A 19812-nucleotide genomic window follows, 5' to 3' on the forward strand; every position below is an offset into this window, starting at 1 on the left:
CTAACCTAAAACTCTCACTGGTGGGGAAAAAAGTGTTTTCTCAGGAAGTGGAGAAGTCTGGCAGATACCCCAGTGAGAGACGCAGGTTTAAGGTAACAGAGAGGCTTTGCAGAAAAGAAAACATAAAAACATATAAATTACTCTTTTCATCTCTCTATTATAGTCATTCAGAAAGAAATGTAAGTCAGGAATCTGGAGGGCAAGTAAAGGACGGCTCAGCGGAGAGTCCGCTTCTCCCTTCCCCGTTGCCCCTCCACCTGTGCTCACTCACTCACTCTCTCTCCTTCTCTCACTCTCGCAAATAAATTGAAAAAAAAAAAGTCAATCCTTCCTCTTACCCTCCTTTCTTTCTTTTCTTCCTCTCTCATTCCTTCCTCCCTTTCCCTCCTGTTGTTCTTATTTAAAAAGAAAACAAAATCAGGCTATTAAATGCAAATATGGTTGCATTACAAACATTTCGATATGGAGGTGTCTCATTAACATAAATTTTACATAGTTTATAATTCACATTGTGTCTTCCTCTTTAACCCAAGAATTTTATTTTGTTTTGTGCTCTTTTTGTGGGGTAAGTATTTATAAGTTTCTGAGTAAACTATGGTATAAAGCTGTGTCATTCTTTTTATATTTTATTTGCATTTTCCCAAGAAGATGTGGGCTGTACAATTTTGACTTTTAGAATTTACTAAGGGTATAGTGTTTACTAAAAAGAAACCAAAGACATGTACAGCATTATGTACTTTTTAATAACTAACTACTTATTTAATTTTTGTCCCTTGGGTATTTTTAAGACTGAGGGTTCAGTATAAAATTCACATTTTTCTCTATGTCTTTAGCAACTTTTCTTTCCATTTTATATGCATTTTGTTTTGAAAAACAGCAAAAATATATAAAATAGATTATAGCCCAATACTTCTATCTCTGCCATCATTCTGAATTACTAGTTGTTCATCTTTGTCATCTTTGCTGCAAATCTTGTTTTAAAGAAATAAAACCTTTCAGAAAAAGCTAAATCTCTCTTTAGCCACCCACCTTTGCTTCCACCTCTCACCACCTGCTCAGTCCTTTCCCCGGCTGCCCTCCTCCACTCAACCACTGCCATTATTTTGGTATACATTCTGCAAGATTTTTTAAAAAATATTTATTCATACATATACATCTTCCTACAAAGATGGATGAATGCTTTAGATTTACATAAATAACACACTCTGTGTATCATTCTGCACCTTGTTTTTACCTAGTTTTATATTTCTGAGTTCTACTTATATTTTAATATACATAGGTCTTATTCATCATTTTAACTTTGTGTAACATCTAACTTTTTTCACTTGATCACTGTGAAAGTGGAAAACTCAACTGCCTCATACCACTTCTTTCTCAAACACCTAACACTTTTTCTCTTATTCTCATTTAATGAAAATTGAAACAGTGAGGTAAGATCCTCCAAAAGGTTCCACTACAATGACCTACCTATCGGCACCCATAGATCTATGCTCAGTCTTCCTCTTGTGCAATGAATGGACTGCCCACAAGCCTACTGAAGACCAGTTCCTACACACACACACACACACACACACACACACACACACACACACACTAAGTTGTATCTACTTTTGCCCTATCAGGAACATTTATTCTATTATCTCCCCCTCTCTCTTGCATCACTGGTACCCTCCCCTCTCCACAAGTCCTGGCATAAGCCCTCTTTTGATCCCACCTTACCTTCCTGCTACCTCATTCTTCTAATCTCATTTCCAGTAGAATTCTTAAAAATAGTTAGGGACATTTTTGTATCCATTCCAAGAAATTCCTTATGCGGCATATCACTAGCTAGAAGTCCCTTAGTTCACTCTTGCCTTTCCTGCGATACAGTCTGCATACATTTCCCTAACAATTTTTGGCACACTGACAGCATACTTCTTTACCTGTTCCTTGGGATGAAAGTTTCTTGTTATTTTTATATTCCTTTGGGTCATTTTCAGTGCTCAACCTATCATTAACAAGAAGTTAAATGTTAGTTTGAAAAATGCAAGGTGTATAAATTGAAGCTTAAACAAGCTAATAACCTTGAAGAATTGAAATGGAAATGTTTTGCACTATGTGATTTTAGTGCTCAGAATTTGCTGGCAAAATCTGAAGTATCAGTGGCAATTAATGTAATGCCTTAGATGAAAGAGATATTTGGTTAAGGGAAATGGATATTATTTACCATGACTGCCCACTCATAAGTCAGGAGGAAACAAAAGTTCTATTCAGTGTCCTTTCATCTCAGCTATTTGCTACAGTGTCCAAGTCCCCAGAATAATTTGCCCAAGGCATAGTTTTCATTAAGCATGGCTCTAACAAGAAAGACTACTTCTAGTAGGGAAAATATACTTAGGAAGGTAAATTAAATTCACAGAATTTAAAATAGTGTGACAACTATTGTCTTCTTTTCTGTCTGACCTCCTAAGTAACCAGTTTCACAAGAGGCCTACAATTTGGAATAATTGTTTCAAGGATTTCAGAGTGTTTAAATTACAAGAAACCACTGGTGTAAATAAAAGGAGATGGAACAAGGCCAAAAGTTAAAAGGGAAACAGGTTTTCATGCAATAAAAAGTAAAAGGATTTTACTTAGAGAAGAGAATTATTGCTATCTGTCAAACTTCTAACAAGTTGCCTCACCATACTTTTGCTAACAGTATTCTATTTGCTTGCCTACTTTTAACAAACATCACCACTCATTCCTTTCCTTTCTCAAAAATTATTTTCTTTGGAATATTACTTTTAAAAATGTCACCAAAAACTATGAAGTAAGATGACCTTTGCAATCATCAAACTTGGTCTTAATCCTAGTCCTCTCTTGTAATTCAATTCAAATTGATTAATCCATTTCCATTCAACAGTGTTTGCTGGATGGTTGCTATATACCAAGCAATGGGATCTAGAGTATACATGAGCTTTTTCCTTGTGGAGTTATGTTTTATGGAGTTTAATTATTCATGAAAGTATTACAAATGGAATAAGGGCTATGGAAGGTCATCTAATATGGAAGCATATGGGAAGTAGGTGATGGAATAACTTCCTGAGAAACTAACATTTAAGCTGAAATTGGAAGAAAATGTAGGAATTAGCCATGCAGGGAGGAGTTGCAGGCATCCGCAGCAGGATCTGACAAAGACCAATACATTTAAGGAACTAAACTAAATCAGCATGTCTGGCAAAAGTAGCAATGGGGCATTTTATATGAACCTAAGGAGAAAGACAAGAAGATATTACAAATTGGCTTTGCAACCATGTGTGAAGAGGTGAATAAAATCCTATTTAACTAGTACCAGAGTGTCTTCTGGGAAAGGAACCCTCTTTGTCTGGGGAAGACGCTAGCTTAGTTAGTTGGTATGGAGATGGAGCCACTGAAGGCAGAGGTATTCCCAGTTCTGCTCCACCTGAGAGAAAGTAATGGTTGGTCTATTTTTACTCCCCACTCCCCTCTGGTAGAATGAGAAGAAAGGCATAGAAAAGTAAGAGAGGACAAAATGTCTTATGTTACATTTTCCAAAAGCAGGCTCTTGATGTGATCTTAGACATGGAAGTTTATTTGGGAGCAGAAAGCAGAGTGAATGAGTAAAAATGGTGAGATTAGGGAAGGAAGGAAAGCAAAAAAAAAAAAAAAGATAGTATTAACCTGGTAACTATGATGCGTAGCCATATTCTATCCTGCCTGGATTATCTGAGAAACCTTGAAGAATCCATCTCAGATGATCTCTGTTCAAAGTTTCCCTCAAGAGGGCCAACATCCCAAAGATGGTGGAGTAGGAGGATCCTAGGCTTACCTTATCCCACAGATAAAACTGAATATAACTCACATCAGTGTAAGTAACCCAGAAAATGACCCCAAGCTTGACAGAACAGACTCTCCACAGCCAAATGTAGAAAAGAGGCCACATCAAAGAGGGTAGGAAGGGTGCAGATGAGGTCAGAAGTCAAACTGACCCTTGGGATTGTCCACAGGAGGGAGGGACACTGTGGACACAAAGAGGGGAGAGGAGTAGACCCCACCCCACAGCCAGGCCCCCAAGGCATAGGAGGCCCACACTGGGAAGACAAACCTGCATAACATTTGGCTTTGAAAACCAGAGGGGCTTAACTTCTTAAGTTCTTACAATCAGTGGAGCTTAACAATGGGACTTTAAAAAAAAAATCAGCAAGCTAGGCTCTGGGAGACCCAGAGGCTATGGGAAACTGAGACCCCACCCTTGAGGAGCGAGCACAACAAACAGCCCTGCTGAGGTCCAGCACAGGAGCAGCAGTTTGAAAGATGCCTGAGGTGTACGAGAGGGACATTTGTTTGCTAACCTCAGGGCTTGTCCTAGAGGGGCAGGGATCTTTGGGAGACTTCTCCAAGAAAATGAGCTTCTGAGTGCCATTTCCTTCTACAACCCTCAAGCCTGGCTACATGGACCCCTGCAGGAGAAAGCACATTGTGGACACTCTCCACCTAGCTTGCTAACAGTATGCCCTGCCCCCCACATATCTGTGGACCGCCCCTCCAACCTGGCCTCCTCCCACAGCAGACCTGCACAAACCTTGCTAGTACTGCATGCCCTACCCCAACAGTGTTCTTCTGCTGACTAACCCCCTCCAACACACCCTCAGTAGGAGTCCACCCAAAGTAGTGCCAAAAGCATTGCTGTGCACAAGTAACCCCAATAGGGGTTGCACCCACCCCCAATTGACTCCTGCCCCAGTGAGAGGGGCAGATAACCACAGACCCCAGTTCAACACAGTCCCAGCAATGGACTGGGGGCAAACATCTTCTCTGACTGCAGGCCTTGCCCACCAATGAAATCTTCTCAGAAGACAACACAGGGAGAGCACTCTGCAGTTCAGTGCTACCACAGCTCTGGCAAATGCCTGGTCTGACCTCACTCAAGCCTAAGGTGGCCCTAGACTGGCCCGCTGATTACACAGGGACCAAACCCAGCGTGGCCCTAGACTGGCCCACTGATTACACAGGGACCAAACCCAGTCCCAAATAGAATGCTGCAGGCAACTGGACTGAAGGCAAACATAGCTCAGCCACAACAGTAGGGTGCATGCAACACACAGAGGAGACACCCGGGTTCTGGCAAATAGGGGACATTGCAGTGCAGGGCAGTACAGGATCTCTTCTTTAGCAGGAGATGTAGCTAACTTTCCAAACACATAGAAACAGACACAGAGAGTCAGACAAAAGGAGGAGACAGAGGAATATGTCCCAAAATCACAGCAAGAGAGCTAAAGGAGATGGAGATAGGTAATATGCCTGAGAGCATATTTAAAGTAATGTTCATAAAGATACTGCCTGGACTTGAGAAGAGTGGAGGACCTCAGTGAGACCCTAAAAGGAGAGATAGAAAACATAAAAAAGGACCAAACAAAGATTAAAAAAAAAAAAACCTCAATAACTATAATTAATAATACACTAGAGGGAATAAATAGTAGACTAGAAGAAGGAGAGGAACAGATCAGTGACCTGGAGGACAGAAAAATGGAAAGCAATCAAACTGAACCAAAGGGGAAAAAATAATAAAAAATGAAAACAGATTAAGGGAATTTAGTGACACCAATAAGAGTAACAGCATTTACATTATAGGATCCCAGAAAGAGAAAAGAGAGAAAAGGAGGAAAAATTTTATTTGAAGAAATAATAACTTAAAACTTCCCAAATCCAGGGAAGGAAACAGAAATCTAGATCCAGGAGGCACAAAGACCCCCAACAAAATCAAACCAAGGAGGTTCATACCAAGATATAGTAATAAAAATAGCAAAAAGTAGTGATAAATAGAGAATTTTAAAAGTAACAGAAGAAAAGAAAACAGTTACCTACAAGGGAAACCCCATAAAGCTCTCAGCTGATTTTTCAGCAGAAACTTTTCAGGCCAGAATGGAATGGCATGATATATTGAAAGTGCTGAAAGAAAAAAACCTGTTACCAAGAATATTCTATCTAACAAGGCTATCATTCAGAACAGAAGGAGAGAGAGTTTCCCAGACAAATGAAAGTTAAAATAATTCATCACCACTAGATCAAGCCTTACAAAAAATGTTAAAGGGAATTATTTGAGTGGAAAGGAAAAACCAAAAGCAGGAGTAAGAAAAGGAAGCACAAAAACAGTAAAATTAAATATATCTATAAAAGAGTCAAGAGAGTTACAAAATAAAAAGATGTAAAGTATGACACCATATACCTAAAATGTGGGGGGTGGGGGAGTAAAATTTTGGTGCTTTTAGAATAGGTTCAAACTTAAACAACAACCAACTTCATATAGACTGCTATATGCAGAAGATGTTATAATAAATCTAATAACCACAAATAAAAACCAGTAATAAATATGCAAAAGATAAAGAGAAGGTAATGCAAGTATACCACTAAAGAAAGCCATCAAACCATGAAAGAAGGGAGCAAAACAAACAGAGAAAAACTACAAAGACAACCATAATACAAGTAACAAAATGGCAGTAAGTACATACTATCAAATAATTACTTTTAATGTAAATGAACTAAATGCTCCAAAGAAAAGACTCAGGGTGATGGGACGGATAAAAAGCAAGACACATCTATATGCTACCTACAAGAGACACATTTCAGACCTAAAGGCACATGCAGATTGAAAGAAAAGAAATAGAAGAGCATTTATCATGCAAATGGAAGTGAAAACGAATCCAAGTTTGCAATATTTCATGGGACAAAATAGACTTTAAAACAGTGACTGTAACAAAAGACAAAGAAGGATACTACATAACCATAAAGGGAACAATCCAAGGAGAACATCCAACAATTGTAAATATCTATGCATCCAACATGGGAACACCCAAATACATAAAACAGCTAATAACAAACATAAAGGGAGTAATTGGCAGTAATACAATAATAGTAGGGGACTTTAACACCCCACTTACATTAATGGATAGATCATTCAAACAGAAAATCACAGGGAAACAGTGGCTCTGAATGACACATTGGACTAGATGGATCTGACAGTTATAGTCAGAATATTTTATCCTAAAACAGTAGAGTACACATTCTTTTCAAGTGCCTCTTCTCCAGAACAGATCACAAGTTAGATCGCAAAACAAGTCTCAATGATTCAAAAAGACTGAAGTCATACCATGCATCTTTTTCAACCACAATGCTATGAAACTAGAAATCAACCACCAGAAAAAAATCTGGAAAAAACAGAAATACATGGAGGTTAAACAACATGCCACCAAACAATAAATGGGTCAACCAGAAATCAAAGAGGAAATAAAAAAATACACAGAGACAAGTGAAAATGAAAACACAACGGTCCCAAATTTGGGGATGTAGCAAAAGCTGTTCTAAGAGGGAAGTTTATAGCAATATAATCCTCTCTCAAGAAGCAAGAAAAATCTCAAATAAACACCCTAAACTTACACCTAAAGGAACTAAAAAAAGAACAAACAAAACCGCAAACCAGTAGGAGGAAGGGAATAATAGATTAGAGCAGAAATAAATAGAAACCAAAAAAAAAAAAAAAAGGAATAGGACAGATCATGGAACCCAGGAACCAATTCTTTGAAAAGTTCAACAAAATTGATAAGCCTTTTCCAGGCCATCAGATAAAAGGGGGGGAGGGGGACTCAAATAAACAAAAGCAGAAATGAAAGAGGAGAAATAACAACCAACACCACAAAAATACAAAGGATTATAAGAGACTATTGTGAAAAATCATATGCTAATAAATTGGACAACTTAGAAGAAATGGATGAATTCCTAGAAACATATAACTTCCCAAAACTGAATCAGGAAGAAACAGAAAATTTGAAGACTGAATATAGTAAAAAAATTGAATTGGTAATCAAAAAACTCCCAACAAACAGAAGTCCAGGACCAGATGGCTTCGTAGGTAAATTCTAACAAACATTTAAAGAAAAGCTAATACCTATTCTTCTCAAAATTTCCAAAGAAATAGAAAAGGAAAGAAAGCCTCCAAGTTCATTCTATGAGGCTAGCATTACCCCGATACCAAAACCACCTAAAGACGCTACCAAAAAAGAGAACTGCAGGCTAGTATCTCTGATGAACATAGAGGCAAACATCCTCAACAAAATATTAGCAAACCCAATCTAACAATACATTAAAAAATCATTCACCACAATCAAGTAGGATTGATTCCTGGGATGCAAGAGTCACTCAATATTTGCAAATCAATCAATGTGATACACCATGTCAACAAGAGAAAGGATAAAAATCATATGTTCATTTTAATAGATGCAAAAGAAGCATTTGACAAAGTATAACATCCATTCATGATAAGAACACTCAACAAAGTAAGTTTGAGGGACTATACCTGAACATGATAAAGGCCATATATGAAAAAAACCACAGCTAGCATCATGCTCAATGGTGAAAAACAGAGATTTTCCCTAAAGTCAGCAACAAAGGATGTCCACTTTCACAACTTTTATTCAACAAAGTACTGAAAATCCTCATCACAGCAACTAGATAAGAAAAAGAAATAAACGGCACCCCAATTGGTAAGGAAGAAGTAAAACTTTCACTATTTGCAGGTGATGTGATACCCTAGAAAATCCTAAAGATTCCACCAAAAAACTACCAGAACTGATAAATGCATTCAGTAAGGTCACAAGATACAAAATCAATATACAGAAATCTATTGTATTTCTATACACTAATAATGAAGTAGCAGAAAGAGAAATTAAGAAAAAAATCCCATTTACAATAGCACCAAAAATAATAAAATACCTAGGAATAAACTTAACTATGGAGGTGAAAGATCTGTACTCTAAAAACTATAAAACACTGATGAAAGAAATTGAAGATTACACAAACACACAGAAAGATATTCAATGTTCTTAGATTGGGAGAACCAATATTACTAAAAAAAAAAAAAATCCATGCTACCCCAAGCAATCTACAGATTCAACACAATTCCTATCAAAATACCAACAGCATTTTTCATAGAACTAGAACAAATAATCCTAAAATTTGTATGGAAACAAGAAGCTTGGAACAAAATTGGAGGTATCACAATCCCAGATTTCAGGATAAACTACAAAGCTATAGTAATCAAAACAGTGTGGTACTGGCACAAAAATAGATGCATAGATCAGTGGAACAGAATAGAGAACCCAGAAATATAGTCACAATTCTATGGTCACTTAATCTTTGACAAAGGAGGCAAGAATATACAATGTTTAAAAGACAGCCTCTTCAACAAATGGTGCTAGAAAAACTGGTTAGCTACATGCAAAAGAATGAAACTAGACCACTTTCTTACACCATACACAAAAATAAACTAAAAATGGATTAAAGACCTAACTATAATACCTAAAACCATAAAAATTCCAGAAGATAGCACAGGCAGTAATTTCTCTGGTATCGGCCATAGCAACATTTATCTAGCTATGTCTCCTCAGGCAAGGGAAACAAAAGCAGAAATAAACTATTGGGACCACATCAAAATAAAAAGCTTCTGCACAGCAAAGGAAACAATCAACAAAACTAAAAAACAACTTCCTGGATGGGAGATATTTGCAATGGACATATCCAATGAGGGGTTAGTACCCAAAATACATAAAGAACTTATACAACTCAACACACAAAAACCCAAATAATCTAATTTAAAAAATAGAAGGCATGAGCAGACATTTCTCCAAAGAAGACATGCAGATGGCCAACAGACACATGAAAAGATGCTCAACTTTACTAATAATCAGGGAAATACAAGGCAAAACTACAATGAGATATCACCTCACAATGTCAAAACGGCTAAAATCAAAGACACAAGAAACAACAAGTGTTGGTAAGGATGTGGAGGAAAAGGAACCCTCTTGCACTTTTGGTGGGTATGTAGATTGGTGCAGCCGCTGTGGAAAACAGTATGGAGGTTCCTTCCAAAATTAAAATTTTTGCTGTGGAAAACAGTATACAGGTTCCCCCAAAAATTAAAAATAGAATTACTATATGACCTTGTAATTCCACTACTGGGTATTTATGCAAATAGCAGAAAAACACTAATTTGAAGAGATGTATGCATCCTTATGTTTATTGCAGTATTATTTACAACAACCAAACTATGGAAGGAATTCAAATGTCCACTGATTGAAGAATGGATAAAGGAGATGTAAGGTAGATAGATAGATAGATAGATAGATAGATAGATAGATAGATAGGAATATTACTCAGCCATAGAAAATGAAATCTTGCTATTTGCAACAACATGAATGGATCTAGAGGATATAATGCTAAGTGAAGTAAGCCCATTGGAGAAAGACATATACCATGTGACTTCACTCGTATGTAGAATTTAAGAAACAAAACAAACAAAAAAGAGACAAAAAAATAGACAAATATAGAGAAAACCTGGTGGCTACAGAGGGGAGATGAGTGGGACATAGGTGAAGGACATTGAGAGTACCCTTATCATGATAAGCACTGAGTATGTATAGAATTGTTGAATCACTATATTGTATACCTGAAGCTAACATAACACTGAATGTTAATTATACCGAAAAAAAAAAAAAGAAGTTTGAACTAACAAGTATGGCAAAGTCATTTAAGGGTTTTAAACGAAATGTCATGTGATCCAATTAGCATTAAAAATTAATCATTCTTGCTACAGGGTAGAAATTGGGTTAGAATGGTAGTAAGAGCAGACATAAGGAGAACAAGTCGCAAAAATGTTGCCACATTTCCACCAAGAGTTTGCAAGGTAAAGGAGACAGATGAATGAAAAGGGTCACCATTTGAGGTTTAAACAATTAAATTACTGAAATAGGGAATATTGGGGAATGAAGAGGGTTAGAAAGAAAATGATATATTTAATTTGGAGGCATGTTGAATTTGAATACCCTACGAGAAAACAAATGGAGATACCCAATAAAATGGACAGGTCTGGCATTCAAAAAGAGCATGAAGTTAGTAATACAGAGTAATCTTCACAAGTGATCTAAAACCAGGGGAATAGATAAGGTCTTTTGAGATTAGACTGAGTTAAGGAGAGGGACTGAGAGAAAGAAGGGGAGAAGGGGAAGAAGCAGCAGAGGAGGAGGGGAGAAAAAGAGAAGACAAGATAAAGACAAGACAGCATTTAAGGAGATAAAATCCTAGTCATACACATTTAAGGTCTGGGAGAGGAAGAGGAGCTGTAAAAGAAGACTAAGCAGGCACATTTAGATACGTAGGAAAAACAAGAGAATATGCTCACAAAATCAGAAAAGTATCTTAAAGAAGATGCCTAATGGTTCAGCGCGTTCAAATACAAACAAGGTGGAAATATGGCCACTTATCCCAACAAACTGGAGGCTAGCATGACTTTGGTGAGGAATGTTTTCAAAAGCTCAGATATGATAAAGACTGAGGCACGCTCATTGACCTTCAACCTGGAGGTCAGGGTGACATTGGTGGAGAGAGTTTCAGCATGGTGGTGGGGATGAGACCCACTGCACTAAGTAGGAACTGAGGAAATATGAAAATCAATGGACAACAACCAGAGGGGTTTAGTTGTCTCACACACACGAAAAGTAATTTAAGCAATATTGTTACCATTTTAGGGTTGTAAAAACTGAGCTTTATAAAGGTTAAGTAACTTGTCCAAGACTACATAGTAAATAGCAGAGCTGGGATTCAAAATCGTTGTGAAATTCACTTAAACCCGTTATACCACAACCCCATGCATCACAGCAGCTTAGGAATGTCTAGTGAAGATAGGGGCATTTTATCATACATAAGTGACACCTCAATAAAAAAAATTAATATTAACTGCAAGGTATAGAAACAAACATGCAAAAATATGTAGCACCACTGAAGTGTTAAAGAAAAGCTAATGGGAAAATTAAGAATTTATTTTTTTACCTATTACTCTGACAAAGATTTGAAAGAGAATGGGCTAGGGAAGGTATTAGGAAGCATGTAATGTGCTCCTGGAAATACAACTGTGATTATCTCGTGAGACTGCGAGATCCTCTCGGGCAGTGTTCATGTCTTAATCATCTTTGTTTTTCCAACTGCCTTTTACAGTTTTTGAAAACATAAAATGCTCTTATGAAATATTTATTGCAGTTTATTGAATTGCACTGAATTAAATGAATTAAATAAGATTGTGAATTCCAATTCTGACATGATTAATTGTAAAATTATTTAAATATAGGTGAGTATCATTCTGATTGCTTGTGATTTACTTCTGGGTTACTTTACTTCTGAGAAGTATATTTCTATTGATGAAAAATTCATTTGTATTGTATGTCTGTGATTGACTTTAGGATTGTATGTATGTGTGTTTTTGATTAGTAGGTCCAGCAAACTGAAAGCCAGTCAATTTTCCTTACTCATCTATAAACAGTGTTTGATTATTAATATCCATTCATGTAAAATTTCACTTATTATTTCCCATCAAAGTTGGCTGCTAATGAACTGAGAAGCCAAAAAGTCCTCTATATTATATATAAAGCTATATTAAAGCTATAGATTTAAATAGTGACGCTAAACTGCTGTCACAGAGGGTCACAAGAATCTAGCAGTTCAAGCAAAACAGAAGTTCATTTCTCTCACATAAGAACAGGTAATCTATGGAGGAGAGATGATTCTGCGACATGAGATCATCCAGAGACCCAGAGGCCTTGACCTTGCTACCCTCTCATCCCCTTCAGAAGTGGTTTTCAAAGTTGATGTGTGTCAGAATCTCCTGGAAGACTTGTCAAAACAGACTGCTGGACACACCCCCAGAATTTTTTATTCATTAGGTCTGGCGTAGGACCTGGGAATTTGCATTTCTAAAAAAAAGGTCCCACATGTGAGAGGCTATAGGCGCATGCTGTTGTTCTGAGGACCACATTTTATAAGCCACTGTCTCTATTGGCTTATTCTGCCTGGTCCAGCTACTCACCAGTGTGGTCTATCATGTACAACTTAGGGAAAGGCACAAAAAGAAAGAGAAATGCATCTGTTCGATTGTCTTAACGGAAAGGCCTAGGATATATATGTATGTACATATATATATTCATATATTTATATATTTAATATGTATTTATATTTATATGTTTTTGCTGACATCTCTTATTCAAGAACTTGGTCACATAGCCATATTTAGTTGCAGAGAAAATGGCAACTGTAGTCTTTAGCTGGGAAGATGTATGCTTAACTAAAACTCAAGAGGTCATATTACCAAAAGGAAAAAAAAAAAGGGAAATACCAGTACTTTGGGTACCTTAGTGTGCTCTGTCACAACACATAGTAAGGGTCTTATAAAATTGTTAAGATCAAGAAGAAAAATCATCTATGGAAGGACATAATAATAACAGTCAAAATTTCAGTGTTTAGGGTGCCTGGGTGGCTCAGTCGGTTAAGCGACTACCTTCGGCTCAGGTCATGATCCTGGAGTCCCGGGATCGAGTCCCACATCGGGCTCCCTGCTCAGCAGGGAGTCTGCTTCTCCCTCTGACTCTCTTCCCTCTTGTGCTCTCTATCTCTCATTCTCTCAAATAAATAAATAAAAAAATAAAATCTTGGAAAAAAAAAGAACAAAGGAGCTTATTTAAAAAAAAAAATTTCAGTGTTTATTATATTCAAAGCTCTGAGGAACACTTTACATGTAGTATATCCCTGATTTTCCCAAGTATTCTATGAGGGAGTTCATACAATGTCCTGCATCCCTCCAATATACACATCATTAGGGATGAAAACTAATTTATTATTGCAATTTTATTACTTATTTGATTTTGGAATTTGACAATCTCCAAATGTACATAAAAAGAACTCAATTTCTAAAGCACAAATGTTAAAATTAGTTCAGTTCTATTTAGAATCTATAGTTTACCTTTATTCATTTGCCAGTTTATTATGTAGAGGTATCATCACTTGAAAAATGCTAATTAATGCTAATATTAATAATAATAAACATATATTGAGTATTTCTTATATGTCAGGCACTTTCCTAAGTTTTCTTTTAATGTATTCCCTATTAACTCATTTGAGCCCTGAGATCGCACTAAGAGGTAGGCACTATAATTATCTTCATTTACCAATGAAAAAACTGAGATCTAAACCTGCTTAAGGTCACAGGACCCACAGAAACTGAGCTGAGATTTGAACCTCAAAGTCTGTGCTCTTAATCACTATGAAACTATACTAACTCTCAGGATAAATCACTATTGTATTAAAGAGTAAAGAGGTAATTACAAAATATCTTGTAACTGAATAGTGAAGAAAGGTTTTAGGACTTTTGACTCATAAAAAACATAGATAAAACACACTTTTCACTTTCGTAAGAATGTCATGAAATGTATATTTTGAGAGGCATTACCAGGGAGTCATAATTGAGCTCAATGGAACTAAAATGAGTCTCCAAATGAGTAGACAGGACCCATCTGGTCTGTTTCCATTAAAATGTCTGTGCTTTCATTGCACATTAGCATAAGCCCACTAAAATCATTCTCACTGTAGTCATTGAAGTTTTAATGGAAGAACACATGGAACATGAAGTGTTGTCTATATTCTCTGCTTCCATTTCTTCCCTCCTAGTCTCTCCTGAACTCACTCCAGAGAGGCTTTCACCTCAACATGTGGAAGCTGCTCTGATCAAGTTGCTCATGAATCCATTGGTCAAGACCCCATGTTATTGAAGCAACCATTAGCATTTGGTCTGAGGAATCACTCCCTCCATTCGAAGCAAGGTCTTTGCTTGGCTTCTGGTGTGCCCCTCTCTCAGTTCTTCTCCAGCCTCACTGACTCCTTCTGAATGTCCTCTCCTGGTTTTTCTGCCTCTTCCCCTCAGCCCTGATTGTATCAAATCTTTAGACTTCTACTCTTTTATCCCCGTGTCTTCTCTGCTCTATATACAATTACACCCATGATTTTGAATACTCTAAGCTTCCAAATTTGTATCAGTAACCCAGGGTTCTCCCAGGAACTCCAAACTCATTTACCTAATTGTTCGCTGGACAACCCACCTGAAGCTAACATTCCATAACAAACCGAGCATTTCCAAAAAACAAACTCCTAATAAAGACTCCTGCAGTATGCTTTTTATACTGTCTCACCCATCTTAGTAAATGAAAAGCCTATACTTCCAATTACTTAGATGGTGATACTCCAGAACAAATTATCTTAACCATATCCTACTGCAGTTATTTTAGAAAATCTCCTGCACAAAAACAAACACGTCTATAAATAATAGATGAGAGACAGATCGATAGATATTGATCAATTGATTGATCTATAGATGGATAGATAGATGATTGATAGATAGATAATCATACTGAAATAGTTCATTGATCCCTCTCTACTCCAAAAATTGGCAACAAAGAAACATACTTTCAAGTTTAATTAAAATCTTCTGTCTACCTAACCTATTTCACAATGAATTCAATGTGCCAAGTAAAATCATGATCTCAAAAATGGCAATACCTTATTGGCAAAATGCAAGCCTAACACATTTGCAGTTGCCATTTTACCTTTCAATTTACTCCCATGAGTACCTTACTTGAAAGCAGAGACTGTGTTTTCTTCATATAGAGATTCCCACCACCTAGTTTAGTGCCTCACACATGGCCGTCACACTCTGAGTATTTGTGGAATACATTTAAAATGATTTTAACAAAAAGGAAATAGATTTGAGGTGAAAGATAAGCAATGGTGACTATCATATGCTTGCATAAATGCATTAGGAAATTCCATCTTGTGAAATTGATATTTTTAGATAATCAAGTTTCTAATAACGCAAGAGAAAGAATGGTATCTTTATTAACGTCCAATATCTATTATACCACTGCACAATGGGATAATAATACTGTTACACAAATTCGACACTTCCCATGGAATGTATTCTAGTGGTAATTCAGGTTGCAAGCTGCTGGGCATAACCAGGTACCTGCCACAAATCAACATCCTCATATTTGAATTGATACCTGTTAAAATATACATGGCTGCTTTTTGAAAGCTGATGGGAATTTCTTGGCCCTATTCAAAACTCTAGGTGGGATTTAGTTGTTTTTGTGGTTAAGAGTAGTATTATCTTTCTGAATTTCAGATTCATTTTCTGTCAAACAAGAGAGTAAAAACACCCACCACCATGTTGTGTGTGAACATCCAGTAAGACAATACTTGTAAAAAAAACCAAACCCACTGCCAGGTGCACTATAAATGCCAATTTTTTATAATAATTGCTTAGAATTTGCTATTTTATGACAATTATGAATGAGAAGGATTGAAGTTTCATATTTTTCTATCCCTTACCTTCCTGTCTGAAGTCTACCTGAGCAGATTACCTCAGGCAGGACAGGATTGGAGGTGGAAAGAGGAACAAATCCGAATAAATCACAGATGGGACTTCTTCCCGTTGGTTTTTTTAAATATAAAATATTTTTTTTTAAATGTACACTTCCCAGCCATTTCCCCTCCATCACTCTTGATTTCGGTTCGTTCTAAGGTACTCGGTTAGAGGATCTGGGTGGGGTGCAGAAGGGTGTTGCTAGGTGAGTGTACCTTGAAAATCTCTCCGGGTATTCTGGGCTATGCAGTTCTACTCCCAGCTCTTACCCCCAAGCCTGGCTTTACTACCCATCTTCTTTAGAAACACCGCTTTGACAACCATCCCATTTATTTCTACAGGTTTTAACAGATATTTTAATTTTAATAATACCTTGCTAGAATACAATGTACTTAGAAAGGAACAAAGCTTAATTCCCATTTAGGAGCTTAATGAGAATTAGTTAAGACCTAGCCAAGAATAAAGCCAGGTGGTGATTGATAAATAACTTCATCCAAATAACACATTCTATAAAAACAATTTTAATGTTTTTTTACTGCATTTGCCTGAATTGATAAAAATGGAGTACCAATTTTGTATTTTAGTTTGCTTTTGTTTGTCTTTTGCTGTCAGTTAGCCATAGTTTACCTCCACCAAAAAAAAAAAAAAAAAAGTGAAAGGACTAAGGAAGAATTAAGCTTGAATAAAGGGATGGTTTGTCTAAAGATGTGAGAAAATCCATTTTCTATTTTCATGACCAAGAAAAATTTTTACAAACTGTGGACAGTACTTGTAAAACTGTTACAGCACATAGTAATTCCTCAGGCCATGTGGTGTTCAGTTTGATTCAAATTTAGCTCTTCAAATGTCAGAGAATTTATTTAAGTTATTTGAGATAGGAATTTTCAAAAGAGCACAATCTTATTAAACTAAACATATACAAACACACTACACCTCATAACTGACGACTAAGGGATTGGTGACTTGAACAATTAATATTGGACTTATGTTCAGGGAAACCAGCCTCACTAAAGGTTCAGGGATGTAGTGCCAGTTATTTATTATTTTTATAATTCTCTTGTTTCTCGCCTCACTGTCCATGCCACACCTTAGCACAGTCAATATCGGGCTCAGGAATACTTCTCTGACTTTTCCCAGGGCCAGACATGGAGTCGACAAAGTGCTCAGGTTATGGAGGTTTTTCCAACTCAAGCCATGTAGAGAGCTGTCATATTCAATGACCAGGGCTGCTAGCAGTCTGGGCTACAGGGCAGGGAAGGGATCAGCCTGCCTCCACTCACCCATCACTGGCATATATTGAATGCACAGGAGCATCTTCATTAAGAAAATGATGCTTCTTGCTAGATGTTTTGGCTGATTTACACGTACAGTACAGTGTAGTTTCTTTGATGTCCAGCAGCATAAAAACAGTATGTGTAAATCGGCACACTTAGCTAGCTACTAATTATGTGTATGAAATCTTTGCATTTTACTTAGGGTCATCAAAAGGAGAAATCAAGGTGCAATCACTTTGTTTTCTCCCGTAGACTGACAACACTACCAATTAAGTGACTCTCCCCTGTTTCCCAAAAGGAGGACAGAAAAAGTAGTTTTGCTGTGTATCGTTAAATGACAGCAGAAGTCACATTTTTAAAATGTTAAAAAAAAAAATTTAAGCTCTAAACTTTTAATGATCTTTTGTATTAACAAAGGATTCTATCTACAGGAAAAGAGCTAAGGTGAAATGTGCACATGAGTTAGTAATCAACTTGGAACAATAAGGAAGCAACATAATCCCAACTAAATGAAAAGAGTATTTATTTGCCCACTGTTTAACTTGGAGTTTTCCCAAATCCCTCATTGTACAAGTTGTGTCCTGTTATAAGTACTTCAAACCAGAGTCTCAATAACAAACCACAGACCAGTGAAATAAATTCAGTCCAAAATCAATTAAACTACTGCCTTCATTTGATTATTTTTCTGACACTAAGATATATTTGTTACACATTTTCACTTTGTTAACTTCAGGAAGTTCTCAGAGTCTCCTGACAGCTTTCTGATAATAAAAAAGATAGGGTGTGATTTCAAAAATGTACACCAAACCCTACACATCTGTACCTAAGTTCTGAGAAAGCACTACAATTTGCTAGATGCACAGTAACACTTTTAGGGGATGTACTGTATTTTTAAAGTCTCTTAAAGCCATAGACTTCATACGAAAGACTGCACCAGCTATTTAGGGTAAACTGGTTAGAATTCTAGCTTTATCTTTCATTTCTTTCATCTGCTAGTCCCCTCTGTCTGGGCTATTGTGGTTATTTAGAAATTAATTACTTTTACTATGTTCCTTACAATTTTTGGTGCTAGACTAAATCGTGACACTGCATTTGTGTGTTTAATTTGTTTTTTCCACATGTTCATACCATCTTTCTGTATCTGTGTGCAGATGTGTTACAGTAAGTTAGTATCAGAACTCAGATTTAAACTTCAACTGGAACCAAGACAACTGAGGATCTCAGATTGTGTCCTTTGCCTTCTTAGATCCCACAGATGACCTTCAATGAGATATATTTCTCTCTTTCTTCTAACACATGGAGACCGTGGAGGAGGAGAATTATCAAGCAGGACAACTCCTCCAAGAGCAGTGAAATATTCCTCCTGTAGCCTCCCCATCTGTCTCTCCAATGGCTCCACACAGGCAGCCTGCCAAGGTTCCCTGCTGACCCCTGTGCCCCAGTGTTCTGATACTCTGTCCCATGCCTTTCTAGAAGTGTCCAAACATATATGCTTGTCTCTGACTCTTCCAAAAAATAGCACTTGCCATTTGTCTTATTTTTCTGAGGCAAATTTGTTAATCTAACTAATTACTTGATTTCAAAGTACATTTAGCTTAATATGAATTTAGCAGCACCCACACAAAAGATAACGTTCTACGGAGCAGTAAAATACATAAAGACAACATTAAACATTGGCATTTCTATTTCTGAAATTTTTTTTTAAATTCAAAAAGAACAAAAAGTAATGTAACAATCACCCATATGTTACCACCTAAAATTAACAGGTTAGGTTTTCGGCATAGATTTGGTAAACTCTACTTTTTGCATGTTGTTAATTAAATATATATTATGTCATATATATGATATAATATATAAATGTACTGGCTTATTTATTTATTTATTTATAAAAGGTGAACATCACAAAGCTGAAGTTTACCTAAAACCACTATAAAAAATTTATAGCAGTCCTTTTTTTATGTGTCAATCACAGATCTAACTCATGATCATTAACAACTAAAAGATCTCATTAGAAAGAAGGAAAAAATATTAAATATAGTATTTATGGCTATGAATTAATAAACACTCTTCTTACTAAGTGTTCACTTAGTAAATGTCAGATATTTTATATATTTATATATATATATGTATGTATGCATGCGCACGTGTGCACACACACACACGTATCCCCCTCATTCCCATACAGATGGTGGTCAAAGGACATTTAGTCTTCATTTTTCAGATAAGGAAACAGAAGCATATCTAGGTAATGACTCCACCATGGGCTCA

Source organism: Callorhinus ursinus, unplaced genomic scaffold (genome assembly GCF_003265705.2).
Source record: "Callorhinus ursinus isolate GAN/ISIS: 27379988/994484 unplaced genomic scaffold, GSC_fseal_2.0 scaffold10, whole genome shotgun sequence".
Classification (NCBI taxonomy): Eukaryota; Metazoa; Chordata; class Mammalia; order Carnivora; family Otariidae; genus Callorhinus; species Callorhinus ursinus.